A 17,262-nucleotide genomic window follows, 5' to 3' on the forward strand; every position below is an offset into this window, starting at 1 on the left:
AGGGAGAACTGAGATGTTCTTTTCTAAGAAGGTCATGAACAGATCACTTTGCATTAGGAGTTTCTCTTGCCCTGGTTTCTGGGCCCTGGAGAGTTGAGCTTTATGATCTACTAGGTACAGTTATCTGATTAATGCTGAAGAAAAATCTTTTCTATGTGAGCTCTTAAAGCAAAACTAAGGTTTGTCAATCATTCTTCCCAGAAACAAAAAACAAAAAACAAAAAAACGTGTTTTGAACTACAATGCCCCTGCTGGCAAGTGTCCGTACTTTCCCACAGCTGAATCTGGCCAATTTAAAAGTCACCTCATGAATTTGGGACAGGTTGGAGGTATGGAAAAACACCATCATTACAATTCAGAAGTACTGTTAAACTACCAATAACCAAAAATAAAGCTGTAGAAAGGAGAGGGTTGGGGGGTAGGGTAAGCAAAAGAAACTCCGGCGTAGGCAAAGCAAAGCATTTAAACGTGTATGACACATTCTATTTAAAATGAAAAAAGCCTGGGCCATTCTAAAGCACAGCTACAAATACTCTTCTCAGCTATCTGTGATCAAAGATGACAGCAGAACAAGGTATCCCTTTCTCTTCCTATTTCTTAGAAAAACATAACATATATATATCACATTTCTCAAATAAAACATAAGAATAAGCAGAAACTGTACTGTGTGCTAAAAACTTTCTTCCATGTATTGAGGTAAACCAAACAGAAACAAGGTTTAAGTATAAATAGGGTCTGATATTTTTCAAGATGTGTTTAATATTGCTCACACAAGATAGCTTTCACTGAGAAGGGGGGGGGCTTTCACTTCTATATTGCAAAGTCTGAACCATATTTTACCATTTCATATTTATGGGTTAATGAAATTTGAATCAGGAACCAAGTGACCTGAGTTTTCGTTTAGTTGTGCTGCTAAAGGCTGTTTGGCTTAGTTACAGCCTCTGAGTTTCTGTTCCTCATCTGCTAAATACAGGCCTCTGTCCCCTCTGAGGTTGCCTGTGATTTAGAGAATGATGACTGCCCTCTTTTTAGTACTCCTCAAACTTCCACTGTATTATATAACAAACAATGTACAAGACAAGGTAAACTCCAATTGTCCATTCTTTATAATGAAAGAGAGAAAAAAATATCTTAAATGGGAGAGAAGTTATAATAGCAAGCTACTAATATTTTGTTTTCAAAGAGGCGTCATAGTCTCATTCAATTCTTACAACAAACTTTGTAGACTAATATTCATCACTGTTTACCAATGGAGAAATTCAGTAGTTACCCAAAATCACCAAAAATATCTTATTTAAAAGAATATATAATACTGAAATTCAGCCCAATGATTTCCAATGTCTGCATATTCCTTAACAAATCAAACCCACCAAAAACTATCTCCCACAAACACTAATTGCCAGAAGTTTGTCATTTCACTATTAATCTCAGTGCTCTTAGATGTTCTAACTACCTTCTCAATACTTGAAACCAATAAAGACACTCAGTGCTGGCCCTGGGAATAATATAGCCATGGTTATTTATACTCAAAGGTGTATAGTTTCCCTTTCAGGCACAGGTTGATAGCAGAAAGCCATTGTTGATTTTTTGGGGGAAACAATGTCCTCAGAAACATATAGAGAATAAAAAATTAGCCCTTACATAAAAGGGCTGGCTCTGGTCTCTGAATACAGCCCTTCAGGGCTCATTAAGAAGATGGTAGCTTGCCCTGGCTGGTTTGGCTCAGCCGGTAGAGCACTGGCCCATTGGCCCGAGGACCAAAGGGTCACAGGTTCAATTCTCAGTCAAGGGCATGTGCCTGGGTTGCAGGTTCCATCCCCGGCCCCAGTTGGGGTTGCGTGGGAGGCAAACAATCAATGTGTTTCTCTCACATTGATGTTTCTCTCTCTCTCTCTCTCTCTCTCTCTCTCTCTCTCTCTCTCTCTTTCTCTCATGCTCCTTCCCTCCCTTCCACTGTCTCAAATAAACAAATAAATAAATAAGATAAAAAGATGGTACTTGAGTAGAGAGGAGATGAAACCTGAGAAAGACAAGGGAGTCCCTCTTTTTGGCCATATGACTGCCTGTCCCTTCCTGGGCCATAGCTACAGAAGCAAATTTAGATTTAGTTCAAGGACAATAGAGCACCTTCAGAATACTGATAGTCTTACGGTTCTCCAAGGAGAAAGGAGAAAGGAAATATCAAGCAAGGCTCCAATGGATCTAACCAGCAACACATTCGACAATGTATTGAACCTCAACTGTGTACAGGGCACTAAGCCTTGAAGGTATGAGCCAGCATAAAACACACACCTGAACCTGAAAGAATTAGCAGGCAGAGGAGGCCAGCGTGTAAGTAGTCAAATTACAGGTATGTGCTTGGTCTGTTTAAAATTACAACAGAAGCAGAGAACTAAGAAACTGTCTGAGACCTGGAAGGTAACATTTGATCTTAATCTTGAAAGATGAGTGAAAGTTTATCATCAGCGTTGAGGGACAGGTGTTCCACTCACAGGGAAAGGTACATGCGAATAAATATTGACATTTAAGAAAGAGCCCAGATTTACAGAAATAGTGAGTTCAGTGTTAGAATTGTAGTTGTTGGTCCAAACAAGAAATTCTGTGGCAGTTCTCTCAGAAATGCCTCAGTTATATTTCAAAGGGGAGGGAGAGTCAAAACACTTCAAATTCTTAGTTCTAATTTATTTTTAAATTGATAACAGAATGGCATTTGAAATGTCTATTTCCATCACCAACACAAAGAGAAATATATATTTTTTTTTCTTTGGATTAAAGGAGATATTCACCAAAACCGTTCAGGTTAAATTATGGAAAATCAGCCCATGGTCGTCACTCCTGTGGTTTCTTCAACAGTACAAATGGAAGAGTAACAAGATTAGTCCAACCATTTCCTAAATGCCTCCACAAAATAACACATGACCGTTCAAGCTGGATAAATAGAATAAGCTTTAAAAGACATAAAAAACAAGGATTTATTGAATGCCAGTTCTTTTCTCTGAAACCCACCAAACCTGGTTTCCACCACCACTCAAGCAAGAAAAATGCAGCAATTACATAACAGCTTTGCCAGATTGAGGCAGAAAGACACAGCCAACATGCACATACCAAGATGTTTGTCCCATTTAAGGAAATATTCCATGTGCCATGCAGGCCACTGGCATGAAGAATCCCTTATTAAAGGGAAATGGCTCATCTTCTGAGAGGTCAACTGGGGGTGGAGGCGGGGGGGAGTGAAATATCTTTCTACTGCTTGAACAATAATAGAGAATCTATCTTGAGTCAAAGTCGATTAGCAGCATTACGGTTTGCCTGGCATGGTGATCCTACACATTGAAGTTATCAACATCTCCATTTGTGAATCATCATATTTTACTCAAATGAAACTGTCTCTTTTTCCACAGACTTTGCAAAACATGCATCAGAGACAAAAATCAAGCAGGGCACATCCTATACTGATCAAACACTTATTATTCATTTCTGCTGAGCGCATCCTCAGTTGTGCCATATCCATTTCTGAAATGAAGAGGCCATGTCCACAACTCTTCACGGTACAGATCATTCGAACCAGCCAAACACATCTTGAATATCTCCATTCCAAGAGTCTGTACTAGGATCAAGGATCCAACAGTTAATAAAAAACTATTCCTTCCCTGAGTGAGTTGGCAGCCTTGTTTAATTATCCCAGTAACTCACAAATATTATTCATAGTCAACACTCAAGAAGTACTCGGTAAATAAATGGGTGGATGAACACACAAGTAAATAAAGGCTGGTCGCTATTTAAAAAATATTGACAACAGCAGAGTTGTTGTTTTTACTCTGAAAGTTCAGTTCTGCTGTCAAAAAAAAAAAAAAAATGATTCCGAGTATATGGACTCAGATTTCCCACTAGACTCGAAACCAAGCCCTGCACTGGGCCACACCTGCCAGGAGAATTTGGTGTTTGTCAACACTGAAATAAGAATGTTTTGTTGATCACATTTCTATTAGTTTTAGCTGAAAAATTATTTTTATATATAATTTATACATTACTAGCTATTACATAACATATAACACCAAACAATACACATACATGCATACACATACAAACTTACACAGTAGGTCCCCCTTATCTACAGGGGATACATTCCAAAACCCCCAGTGAATGCCTGAAGCCACAAATAGTACCAAACCCTCTGTCTACTGTTTCTTCCTATACATACAAGCCTATGATAGTCTGATTTATAAATCAGCAAAGAGATCAGTAACGATAACTAATAATAAAATAGAACGATTATAACAATATACAATAATACAAGATATATGACTATGGTCTCTCTCTCTCTCTCAAAATATTTTATTGTACTATACTCACCTTTTCACCTAAAGCAAACACACTATGGCTTTTCTTTGGCATACCCGAATGGCCAGCATCACTCCTCTAGTGCTTTAGGGCCATTATTAAGTAAAATACATGTTACCTGAACACAAGCTATATGATGCTGCTACAGTTGAGCTGGTAACTGAAATGGCTGCTAAGTGAACAAGGTGGGTAGCATCTACAGTGTGGATACACTGGACAAAGGGATGATTCACGTCCCTGGCTAGCGGAGAGGGACAACTCGAGATTTCATCATACCACCCAGACAATGTGCAATTTAAAACATAAAAATTGTTCATTTCTGGAATTTTCCATTTAATATTTTCAAACAGTGGTTGAGTAGGAGTCACCAAAACCACAAATAAGGAAGGACTACTGTACATACATATATATAAGTGCACACACTTAAGCCTTCTATAATAAATAGGTCAATGAAATCAGTGGTGAAGAGAGAATATCATTACACCTGCTATTCTCCCTTTTTACAAATTTTCAGGACCGTTTCAATAAAACACAGATTGCTCTAGATCAGTGGCACTTAGATGGACATCAGAGAGCACACTTCCACTGTGCCTCCCAGCCCACATCCTGACAGAGCAGAGAAGACTCGAGCAATCCTCTAAATTTCTACTTTAAGTTCAAAAACTGTCACATGAACCCCCTCCCCTGTAAGCAGAACCTGTAACATTTCACTGCCTTCTGTGCAGGTCTGTTTTATTTGACTAAGCTTCCCGAGGGCTGGCACTGTGAACCATTTATCTTTAAGTCCCTGGTGCACAGCACAGTGCAGGTCAGACCCCACCCGTGCAGCAAAGAGAATTCAATGTATATATTGGTTTATTAAATTAAAGTAAATTTAAGATTCATTTTCTTTTGAGATATTTTATAATCCCCTTTGAAATAGCTGAAGATCCCCCAGAATATCATAAAACCAGAGTTGGATATTTCTGTCCCAAATATTATGCCTCTAAAATATATTAGCTTCGGCCTTATGTACCTTAGGGAGAACCCCAGGCCTGGAATAAACTAGGTAAGACCTCAAATACAGCCAGGCAGTGGGCCTAACACAGATTTTTTAAAGCTTTATTTCTCTCTTCTTATATTTCTAGCAAATTACTCCCTTTTACAATATCCCAGAATATTTTTTTAAACTGTTATATATCACATTACACTCTTTCATGAATGTGAAAAAGCAGAAACTACCTTAATGCACAGTAAGTACTTTGCAATCCCACAGTAGCACTGTTCAGGGAAGAATCAAGCATTTGGCCAGTGCCATCTAATTAAGGGGGAAAAGGCCCTGCCCGGATGCAAAGGCCTAAACTAGAAAACCAGAAATTGACAGAAGGGTAACCCTGGGGAAGAATTTAACTTTCTTAAATCCTAAACTCCTGACCCTTCAGGCACAGCACTCAACAAAGTTTTCATGTCATTCTATGAGAGACAATCAATTGTGGCATATCAAAAACAATGTTATCAAAAATATTTAAAATATGGACGTTAATGTAATTTTAATAAATTAAAGCAGGTTCAAAATTGCCTCTCCACCATCATTACTGTCACCTGCACTCCAATAGGTTTTCTTGATGCAAGAGAGGAGATTAGACTTTTATGAGCACATCAAGAACTGAGCATCAAAAGACAATGCCATGCGCCATGCAAGTTCACTATGAAATGAAATGCTTCTAAACATGGAGAAACACTTGGGAAAATTAAACAAAATACGTTTATAGATTGCCTGAAGTAGCTCTCACGTGTGTGTGTGTGTGTGTGTGTGTGTGTGTGTAACATTATAAATGTTGATACCATTTTTTAGCCATGATATTATAGAACTTCATTTTTTTTTGTACAAAACTTCAAGTAGACCTCTTTAAGATCCTGGATTTACTTTCTAATTTAGATACTATTTTTTCTAAGGCTAATCAGATAACCTCTGAGACATGTGAAAGATTATAGTAAAAATAATCTAATCCTCTCTCAGAATAATCATTACCATCATCAATAACATACACTGACGTCTTTGGCATGACTGAGATGTGGCATGACTCACCAGTGTGAAGTGGGTCCACAGCATTATACTTCTTTAGGTCAGCTGGCTGCTTGTCATTGTTTTTGTGGGTCATTCCATATTCATTCATTCAACTGACTTTTCAGACATTCAGTATAGAGAGGATATCTTGCTGATGTCAGTATGCCTGCCTCTAGTAGGGATGCATTTTTACTCCATTTGAATCATTTTTTTTCTGTATAGCTGTGAGATGTTTTGGTTTCTAAAGCTTTCTTCCTACTACACACTTTCCAAAATGTTAGCCCAAACTCTCAATGTGCTTGGAAGACTTGAGCCAGCACAGGAAGCTTGATAGCTGCAGACGACCTCCCTGCCAGGCCAGACCTGCCCTTCATTCACTACTGGGGAGGGAGCATCCCACTCCATCTGCCCTCTGCCCACTGCCACTACCTGCCTGGCTGGCTTCCACCCAGCGCCTGAGTTCTAGTCCTGCTCCCACACTCCGGCTGGGTGGCAGCCAGGTTCTGAATTCCAGCTTGACCAAGTGGAAACCCTTGCTTAGTTTCTGCCAGGCCCTTTCAATAAATTGCCCTTTTTACAGTATCTTTCCTCAACTCAGATACATCCTCCCTTTCCCCAGTTTAGCTTCCTACAACAATTGCAAGATTACAAATCCCTGCAACATAAAAGTCTAATGCTACGATGTACCTTGGCCTTCACTCTAGATTCTTGGAAATCAAAACTCACCCCAGTCATACTTTACTTTTATTTATTTATTTATCCTCACCTGAGGACATTTTTCCATTTTTTGTTCAGAAAGAGTGGGAGGGAGAGAGAGGAAGGGAGAAAGAGAGAGAGACAGAGAGACAGAGAGAGAGAAACATCAAAGTGAAAGGAACACATCGAGTGGCTGCCACCCGCATGACCCAACCAGGGCTGGGGACAAACTGCAACCGAGGTACGCGCCCTTAGCGGGAACCGAACCGGGTCTCTCTGGACCGCAGGCATACTTTACTTTTTATGTTTGGTGGTTTAGACTGGTTTTTGTCTTTTTTTTTTTTTTTTTTGCCATCATGCCTCACATAAAAACCAATCATAGTATTTTCACTCTCAGGAAATGGAGGAGGCTTAAGGCTCAAGCAACCCTAGGTCCTTCCCAGTCACCTTGAGGGCTCAGAGGATGAATACTTCAGCTCTCCTACAGGCCCTTCAAGACAACAGGGGGAGGAGCATGGGGGGAGGAGGGGGAATTTCAGCTCCGGGGATCCAGTATGGCCTCTATCCACAAAGGGAGCTGTGTGAGCTGCCAGCAGCAGAGGGTACCCAGCTATATTAGTTTGCCAGGGCTGCTGTAACAAAGTTCCTATGATAAACTAGAGGGCTTAACCAACTGAAACTGATTGTCTCACCTCTGGAGGCCAGAAGTCCAAGACCGAGGTGTCGGTAGGGTTGGTCCTTCGGTGGGTTATCAAGGAAAATCTGTTCCTCGCCTCTCTCCTAGCTTCTGGTGGTTTACTGGCCATCTTTGTCATTCCTTGGCTTATAGCAGCATCACCCCGATCTCTGCCTTCATCATCACATGACACTCACTGCATGCAGGTCTCTGTATAAATGTGCTCTTTGTGTAAGGACACCAGTCATATTAGACAAAGGGCCTACCCTCCAGCATTATGGTCTCATCTCAGTTAATTGCATCTGCAACAACCCTATTTCCACATCAGGTTCATTCTGAGGTACTGGGGGATTAGACTATAGCATAATAATTTGGGGGGGGATACAGTTCAACCCATAAAAACAAGGATGATATTATCACTACCTGTGGGCTAGCTGAGACAGGGCCTAGTACACAGAGGATATACAATAAATGTGTGCTAAATAAATGAAGACCTAAATGCATAATCCTTGCCAAGTGCAAAGACTTACTGAGTAAGGATTATTCACCTGGTTTGAGGTGAAAAAGAAGTTTCTGGTTTGGGGTGATGTGGTTTAATGATCATTACTGAACACTGAACACTACTGAAGAGAGAAGTTGCTAAGACTGTTTCCTAAAAAAACTAAGGGACTCAGCTGTCTGATCACAGAAGGCGGCTCTGAATTCAATGTTAGAGTGCTGTAAATAGCAGTTAAGATTACCCTTCAAAATGTCAAATATAGTTATAAAGAAGATCTTAGTGTCAGATAAAAGTCTCTGAGTAATTCGATTTATAGAAAAAGGAGACCAGAGAGAAATAGCTATATTATAATTAATTACATATGCAAATGGTAGACTAAATTTAGATGCACAATTACATGTCTAATCATAGCTGGCAAAGGTTAGAAACTGTATGCTTGGACCCAGGAGCATGACTTCCGCTCTGCTCAGGTGCTCGGATGACATCAGTCACCTCATTCAAGACCATGCCGGCTGTTAATGTGAAAGAGAAAACCCTGGAATATGGTCCTGGCTGTACTCAGCCTCCAGCCTCAGAGCCTTGGTGATGTCACTCTGTCTCTCTGGGACTAGCTCTCCCAGCACACAGTGCAGCTATTACACAGCATGGCAGTTCTGTGGTGAGGTGTAACCTGTGACCATAGCTATCATGAATAGAGAGGAAAAACATTGTTGTTGTCATTGCTACAAGCCAAAGAGCTGCTATTGTGTGTGATTGCTACTTAAATACAAGCACTGTCAGAAAAGTCCTTCTGGATGTATGAAGCTTTCCATGCACTCAATTCCAACGACAGGCTGCTGGGTCCATCCATCAACTCTGAAACAATTAGCTCTACAGTCTTATGCTGATGGCCACTGCACATTTTTCGGAGGATACTAGTTAAGGATAGTGATTGATATATAGACATAGATATGTGCTAAGCACTGTGTGTGGGGAGTGTACAGAGAGGAGAGAGACAGACAGGCAAACTGATGAAAGTCACAGTGCTGATATCCCCAAATTGCCATCAAGCTATATCTTCTACGTTTCTGAAGCATATTTTCAGTGTTTATTCTGAGGATGCCTAGCAAAGTGTATCAGATAGACATCTGTATGGTTTTAATATTCAAAAAATGTGCATGTGTGTGTGTGTGTGTGTGTGTCCTCCCAAAGCAGCTGTAGGGTACTGCAAAGTTAATCAGGAGTTCTAAGTTTGAGTCCCAGTCCTGCCACTAATGAAAAATGAATAATTTTCATTACTCAAACTGTGATCATGAAATGAAATCATGTGAAAGCCTAATAAACTACAAAAAGTGAAATAAAATAAAACAATACTCATGCGTCTCACAGATCAGCAAAGATGAGAATCATGTGGTGACAGTCTCAGGCAACCTCGTATTCATTCATCGAGGTGGAGACATGAACGACCGACGCTTCCTGACACGTGTGAACACGTCACCAGCATGCATTCCGTTGGTGATGCACTGGCGAGGCCACATGGTTTCATCCTGAGCCTGTACCATGGGACCAGAGTTATCCTAGGGACAGTGATGACGAGGCCGAGTTTCTCTTCAATGTCTACACTTAGCCTTTTCATGCCCATTCACTCTTTTTGGGAGACTTATTTTCTCAGTCTGAGAGGAAAGGGATTGGGTTTGCTTGTTCAAAATAAGAAGCTGGAGTCAAGGCAGTATTTCTGCTTGGAGCACGTGCTCTCTGAAAGAGAATCAGCAAAGACAAGCCTGGAAGCACACAGGGAGAAATGCTGCCCAGCTTCTGTTTACTCGCTCACATGCCCCACCCCTACATAATCACATCCCCGTGAAGGGGGCTGAACTCTGGAAAACAGCAGTTTGACGTAAGATGAAGCCATGATGCATGTTTATTATGAATCCCTACAGGAACGAGGCCTAATTTCCTATTCCCTTCGCACTGCCCACCGAAATTCTTAGCCAACTCTACATATGAAAGATTTCCTATAGAACCAGTACTGCTCTACTCTAAATAGCCTTTATCAAATATGGCCTCAGTTCATAATCTGGGTAGTTGATCCAGTTCAAACACAGAGAAACTTTAGGTCATTCAAAGTGTTAAAATTTCTGATTTCAGCATGACAGGCTGGAGGAAGGGCCCCAATCTGCAAGTCAGGAGGCCAGAGTGCAGTCTCTCCCTGGCTGCCAAACAGCTGATGACCTTGGAAAACCCCTTGACTGCTATGGGTCCCATTCTTTACTGATAAAATGACTGAATTAAAATTTATAGCTCTACTATTCCTTGATTCAGTGTTAAAAAGTACTGAATCATATATATGAATGGCTGGAAATGCAAGTTATATGGGCTATTTTAATTTCAAAAGTAAAGATAAATTACTTAACACGCTGGAGGCAGCTCATAGTATAAATAAATGAGATGGTATGGTATTTTGATAAACTTGGAGTTATCATTTAACTAATAAAAATTTTCAAGGAATCACAAGGCAAAAATATGTATTAACAATGTAACTACAAAGAATATAATTTTTTCAGTTTATAAATATGAATTTGAAATATAGTATCTCCCAGGGTCGTTATTATCACATTTTTTTTTTTTTTTTTTTTTTTTTATCCTCACCCGAGGACATTTTCCCATTTTTTTGTTCATGTAGAGTGGGAGGGAGAGAGAGGAACAGAGAGAGAGAGAGAAACATCAATGTGAAAGGAACACATCGAGTGGCTGCCACCCACATGACCGAACAGGGCCGGGGACAAACTGCAACCGAGGTACGTGACCTTAGCGGGAACCGAACCCGGGTCTCTCAGGACCGCAGGCCGACGCTCTAACCGCTGAGCCAAACCGGCCAGGGCTATTATCACACATTTTTAATTAATAGTGAACCTTGAAGCACTAGTTAATAAAGTTTTTGATAAATTCTTTTTAGACTTTTCTACACTTTACTTTGTAAAGTGTATGTGAGCACATAAAATTATTACAGGTGAAGGTAACTGAACATTTGGACTACTGCCAAAACATGCTTATATTTCACTAATTTTGATTGGACCTCAATGTGTTTTCTAAATTTGGACACAGTATACTAAATACAACAAAATTGGACTCCAAATCCGCTTTATTAAAAGCAGCATTCCAGTACTTTGTGATTCTGGAACCAGTAAAAAATCAGGGTTCATCCTTTTTTTAATATATTTTTATTTTTATTTTATATAGAGAAACATTGATGTGAGAGAGAAGCATCGATCTGTTGTCTCCTCACTGGGGATCAAGCCCACAACCCAGACATGTGCCCTGACCGGGAATCAAACCAGGACCTCTCAGTTCATGGGACAACACTCAGTCCACTGAGCCACACCTGCTGAGCAGGGTTCATCCTTATTAATTGTTCAAATTAACTAACATCCCCTCCCACCTTACATTTTAATTATCTTTAAACCCCAAGGTTCAAAGTGACTTTAAATTTCCAAAAAAAAAAATAAAATAAAATTTTTAATTCAACCCAAACTGCCCTAAGAACCGACCAGATTTCCCAAGGCAGATCCAGGCCAGGATGGTCTGACCCAGAGAGAGTTACACTGATCCCAGGAGTATCAGGATCTGAGAGAGGTGTCTGAGCGCTAGAACACAGGGTGGCTCACCAAGCACTTTCCTTTCCAGCATTCACTAGAATGAACAGCTAATAGGCTGGAGATACATCATCTAGGAAGAGCTTAAGCATTACTTTTCTAAACACACCTACATATTGCTTTCAAAATGTCATGCCAAGATGCGCAGAGTATTGCCATGAAGTATTTGAGCAATTAAATCAGTGGCTTAATATTGTAATTTAATAAACTTAAACTATAATTGCCTGAAACATGCTTTCCTACCAAGATTGAGGCCTTATCATGGTAATGGAGGGAATCAATAAAATATACTCTGGAGTACAGAAACACATTTATTATGATTGTGAAAAACCTATTAGGCCTGTCCATCACAATGCCAACATATAATGTCTCCCTGAGCTCTGTAGATACCATGACTGCCATGGTTTTCATGGTGGTGGGTCATGGGCATTTGTGAAGATGGAGTGCTTCAGTGACTATCAATCGGACTCTTCAGATGCACATATTTTTTTAAAAGATTATCCAAAATATCTCCTTCCCTGGCCCCTACATGATTTCCTTTAGGCAAATTGTCATTATTAACATTGCAAAAATAATGTGAAACAAAAGCCTCCATGGAACTTTTGTAATTGCAGAAGATTAATGTGTTTGTTGTTTCATACTAGAGCATATAAAAACATTCCTAAAACAAACATTGTTATGTGTTCTAATCCCACATACCTAATAAACAAATAAATAAACATCCTTTCTCTTTTTGTCCAATCCCTACCTCTTCCCAGTTTATCTCCAAGCTAAAAATTTTTTTCAACATGATATTAAAAACAAAACAAAAATTAGCAAAATATTCTACTTTGACCTCTTCTTGCTTTTCTCACAAACTGATCCTTATACCAGCATTTCTTAAACTGACAAACAGCACAAAGGTGGGGGAAAAAACCCTGGTGGTTTCTGCTATAGCATAAATTTTGTTAGTATTGACTCCAGTGAATTTTTTTCTTTTTCTTTTTCTTTTTTGCTCAAGTATAAGGTTTAAAGAGTTACTGCAAGGTCAATTTATAAATTATTGTTAACACTGAGTCAGCAGTCAGCATTTGACACATTCCAGTGTATAGGAAATACTGCAAAAAATAGCTGCATGTCAGTTTGACTCCTTTTAAGCTGTATTATTCACAGATTTCTCTAAGAATACCTGGAATTCTGAGTCTTCAAATGAAAAAAAGGATCATATGTAGTTATAAAGGATTTACATGTTTGTGTTTTCTCTGTCTCATTAAACTGCCCCTTTTGTTTTATTTCTTGTCTTTATTATTGATGAAGTACTCTAACTGAATACCATTAAAGGATCTTTTCATAACCTTCATATAAATACCTTAGTTAACCTTCAAATAAATACTGAAAAATATGGTTTAACCATTCAAAAAGTATTGATATGATATCGGTAAGAATGAAAACCTATCTCAGAATCAAAGTGAAATCATATTATTTTGTACAGTAATCTATATTAAGTTTAGCAAAAGTCTTTTCTTTAAAAAAAAAAACTTTACCAGCTGCTTTGTTAATATAAGTCTTAAGGTCTTATCAGACTCCCCTTGATTTTTTTAACCTTTGAGAATTAAAAAAGATACGTGACCTATAGTAACTGATATCCTAGCAATCATTTTTTTAAAGTTGATAATAAAGTTAACTTCATAGTAGCAGTAAAATGTCTTGCCTATTGGAATTTAAATTCAGGTTTTGAGATTTATTGGCTGCTCTTCCATTTGTAACATACAACTAAGGCAAACAAATGTAGTCCCTATCAGTGATTATTCCCCTGAGCCTTTGAACTACTGCTGAACAGAGTTACCTAACACAGGCATCTTCAGAGGACCCTGGCGTGCGCCTGTGTGTTCTCCGCCTCCATTGTTGTATGTGAGCACTTGCACATTGGAGACATTACCAGATTCATCTGTGGCTTATGTTATGGGGAAAAGAGAGAAACACAGAGAGACATAATAATTTTACACTCAAGGACAATAGTCATAGCTATTAAATTTAGTGTACCTAATACATGTCTCCATTCTAAAATAAAACTAGTAAGGAGAAGCTGTGAACTTAATAGAAAGGAAGAAGAAAAACCTCTCTCTCTTACCTACACCCAAGACTCATAAGAGCCTGCTTGTGAAGAGCTAGGGCTCTGGGGTCAGTCTGTCCAGGTTGAAATTCTGGCTCCACTATTTACTCAATGTCCCCTTGGGCCATTGATATGTCATTTATATAATCTCACCATACTTTGGTTTTTTCATTTATAAAATGGGCATTCTTTTTATTCATTCAAAACATGTATACAGTGTCTAATATATGCCAAGCACTATTCTCTACACCAGATATATAACCACACACATGAGATTTCTTTCGTTGTGTAGCTCTCATTCCAGTGGTCAGTGGAAGGACGAGATCAAGCCATGGGTGCAAAGCCTTTAGCCATGTGGCTGAAGCAGAGCAGGTCTTCAATAAAAACGTCAGTTGATAGGATTATTATTATTATTACAGGGCACTAGACACCATGCAAGACACTTATACACATGATCTCTAGCCTTTAAAACAACTGAGCAAAATAGTTATTACCTGTTTTACATGTGAGAAAACTGAGGCAAGTGAGGAAAATGGTCTTACCTATTCATAGTTCCTTTTTTTTTCCTCTTTTAAAGATAGATTTTACACTCTTATGTGAGAAATTTTCTGTGTTGGCACATTACAAATATTACTGTATTTATATAACTTTTTTTAATCCTCACCTGAGTATATTTTTTCATTTATTTTCAGACAGAGTGGGAGGGAGAGAAACATCGATGTAAAAGAGAGATACATTGATTGGTTGCCTCCTGCATGACCGGTACCAGGGCCAGGGACTGAACCACAACCGAGGTACGTGCCCTTGACCCGAATCAAGCCTGAGACTTTTCAGGGGCACGGACCAACACTCTAACCACTGACCCAAACCAGCCAGGGCATTTATATAACTTTCTAAAACCCACCATCTTCTCTCATGCGACCAGATTGTCTGCTAGCCATTAACTGATATTTGTTACTTCTCTTGATACATTTTAGAAATGTTAAAAGTGATTTTTAGAAACTTTACTGTAATTCTCAGTCCACTATCATAAACACACATGCACACACACAAATAAATAGCACAGTCATATTTAAAATATGTGTATCTTTGAATTCAAAGTATATCAAAGAGAAAAACGCTCAAAGGAATAGAAGGAACCCAGCAAGAACTGATGGGGCCAGATTTCCAGAAACAACTCTCAAATATCACCCTGCAGAAACAAGGAACCAAGAACACAGGGGAAAGATGAAAATATTATATTGATTTTTAATTATAGCTGTAATTATTTTTTCCAAAGAATTTTTTAAAAGGAGCCGATTAACCTTTAATTAGATCAACGTTATCAAAGGAAGAAAAAAAAATTTTAGAAAAATATTACTACAAAATTACTTTTCTCTTTTTTGTTGACAAGAAACAATATCAACAGTCCTTCCAATGCTGTTTTGGGCCATTCCCAGCCAGATTATTCACTTTGCTGAGCATTTTTGTAATAATGTCCCCATCGCGTTCCCGCGCGTTCACCTCACTCTGCCATTCTGGCGGCCGCGCAGTGTGTCAATGCGCAGCGAGACACTCCCAGGCTGCTTCCTCCGCCGGAATGCCATGTTCCAGACGGTGCCATGGCCAATGCCCTCCCTCCTTGAGGACACCTACCCTGCCCTTACTATTTAACATGTAAATTGGCAACTCACCTCCACCACAGCATTCCTCATCCCACCTACCCTACTTTCCATTTTTCACACCACTACCACCCTCTGTAACACTGTATACCACACTTATCTACCTGGGCTTGTTTTCTGTTTTGTCTCTTTCCCCCCACCTACCCCAAACTGAATATAAGCTCAATAAAGGTACAGATTTTTTTGTCTTTGTCCATCTGTTCATTGATGTACCGAACAGCATCCAGTATAAACAAACAAAAAAATGTTAAATACATTTAAAATGCCAATTATTCTTTTCACACTTGCTCCAATGGACACATCTGATGCTTAAAAGCAAAACAAAACAGAAGAGCCCTTGTGCTTCTGGTTGGGCGTTCTTAAGAGTCTAATACTATGATTTAAGTCACTGAAATGTGAGATGAATCACAATCATTCCAAATATTTTTTAAAGCATAATCTCAAACAACAACTAAATGCAAAATGCAAAGAATGACCCAGAAGCCCAGGTATAATAATCAAAACATCGAATGCAAACAACTAGAGAAAATTAATTTCTCCACTAAAACTATGTCAGCCAACATTTTTTTAAGGTCACTTAGTATGTTAAAGCCACAAACCATACAATGCAAAAAAGAAAAAACAAAAACCTAGCATATAATCAGGCCATACTTAGCAAAGAATTCCATAGTGTAAGTTCAATTTAAATCAATTAATTCTCTTCTAATGATTTGCTTAGCCTTGTAAATTACTTTTGGGAAAATTAAGGATTAGTAAATAAATAGTGAGTAGCACCTCTAATGCCATTTCCTCATCACTGACAGCAGGAAAACATACTCATCAAACTGGTTATGAAACAGGGTTGAGATGACAGGAGGAACAGGCACATAACAGCTCAAAATGATTAAAATGTGTTGTAAAATCTGATATGCTACATGAACCCTACATTTTAAAATAAATAAAAGGGGAAAAGGCAAAACACAAAATAAAATACATGTAAAGAAGTGAATGGTCCAGGGTTCTGGAGATTGTAACTGAAAAAGAAGGGCCATAAAGACTAAATTAGATCATCTATGCAGATATGAATAGAACAAAAAGTCAAGTTAACAATCCCAATTATCCCCCCAAAGAAGGCGGACTGCAGGGCAGGATCTGTTAAGTCCATATGTTAAGCCAGAATAACAATTCAATCTAGTATAGGACTAGTGCAGCAAAATTCTGAAAACTCAAATTGAAAAAAACTAAGTGGACAATTAGCTTCTCAGCATCTGTGCCCACATTTCAAGCTTCAAAATAAAGTTAAAGAATGCCAGGTAATTGCATGCCAGCTTAGAAAAGGCTTTCTGGTTCTACAACACTACATGAACGATTTCAGCACCTATTTTTGCATTCGGTAACATTGACATTGATATAAAATCGTACATACAGCTCCTTACATTTGGTTGCCTTGTGATACATCTTGATACATCTGTTAGGATCTAAAGGTTCAGAATACTTGAGAGGAGAGAGAGAAAGAGAGGAGCCAGCACAGAACAAAATAAAAGCACTTAAAAACCAAAACTAGTAATTATGGCTGTCTCACATAAGCTCTTGTATCAATCTATGATCTAGGGCAAAATATCCCTTCCATTACCAAGAC

The 17,262-nt window shown here is 38.8% G+C and overlaps 1 protein-coding gene across 2 annotated transcripts in view; it reads right to left on the reverse strand.

Moving 5' to 3' along the window:
* Positions 1-17,262, reverse strand: part of FGF14 (fibroblast growth factor 14) — a 599,451-nt gene that overhangs the window by 510,985 nt on the left and 71,204 nt on the right. The window lies entirely within an intron of this gene.

The sequence above is a fragment of the Molossus molossus genome, unplaced genomic scaffold (genome assembly GCF_014108415.1).
Source record: "Molossus molossus isolate mMolMol1 unplaced genomic scaffold, mMolMol1.p scaffold_m16_p_9, whole genome shotgun sequence".
NCBI classification, from domain to species: domain Eukaryota; kingdom Metazoa; phylum Chordata; class Mammalia; order Chiroptera; family Molossidae; genus Molossus; species Molossus molossus.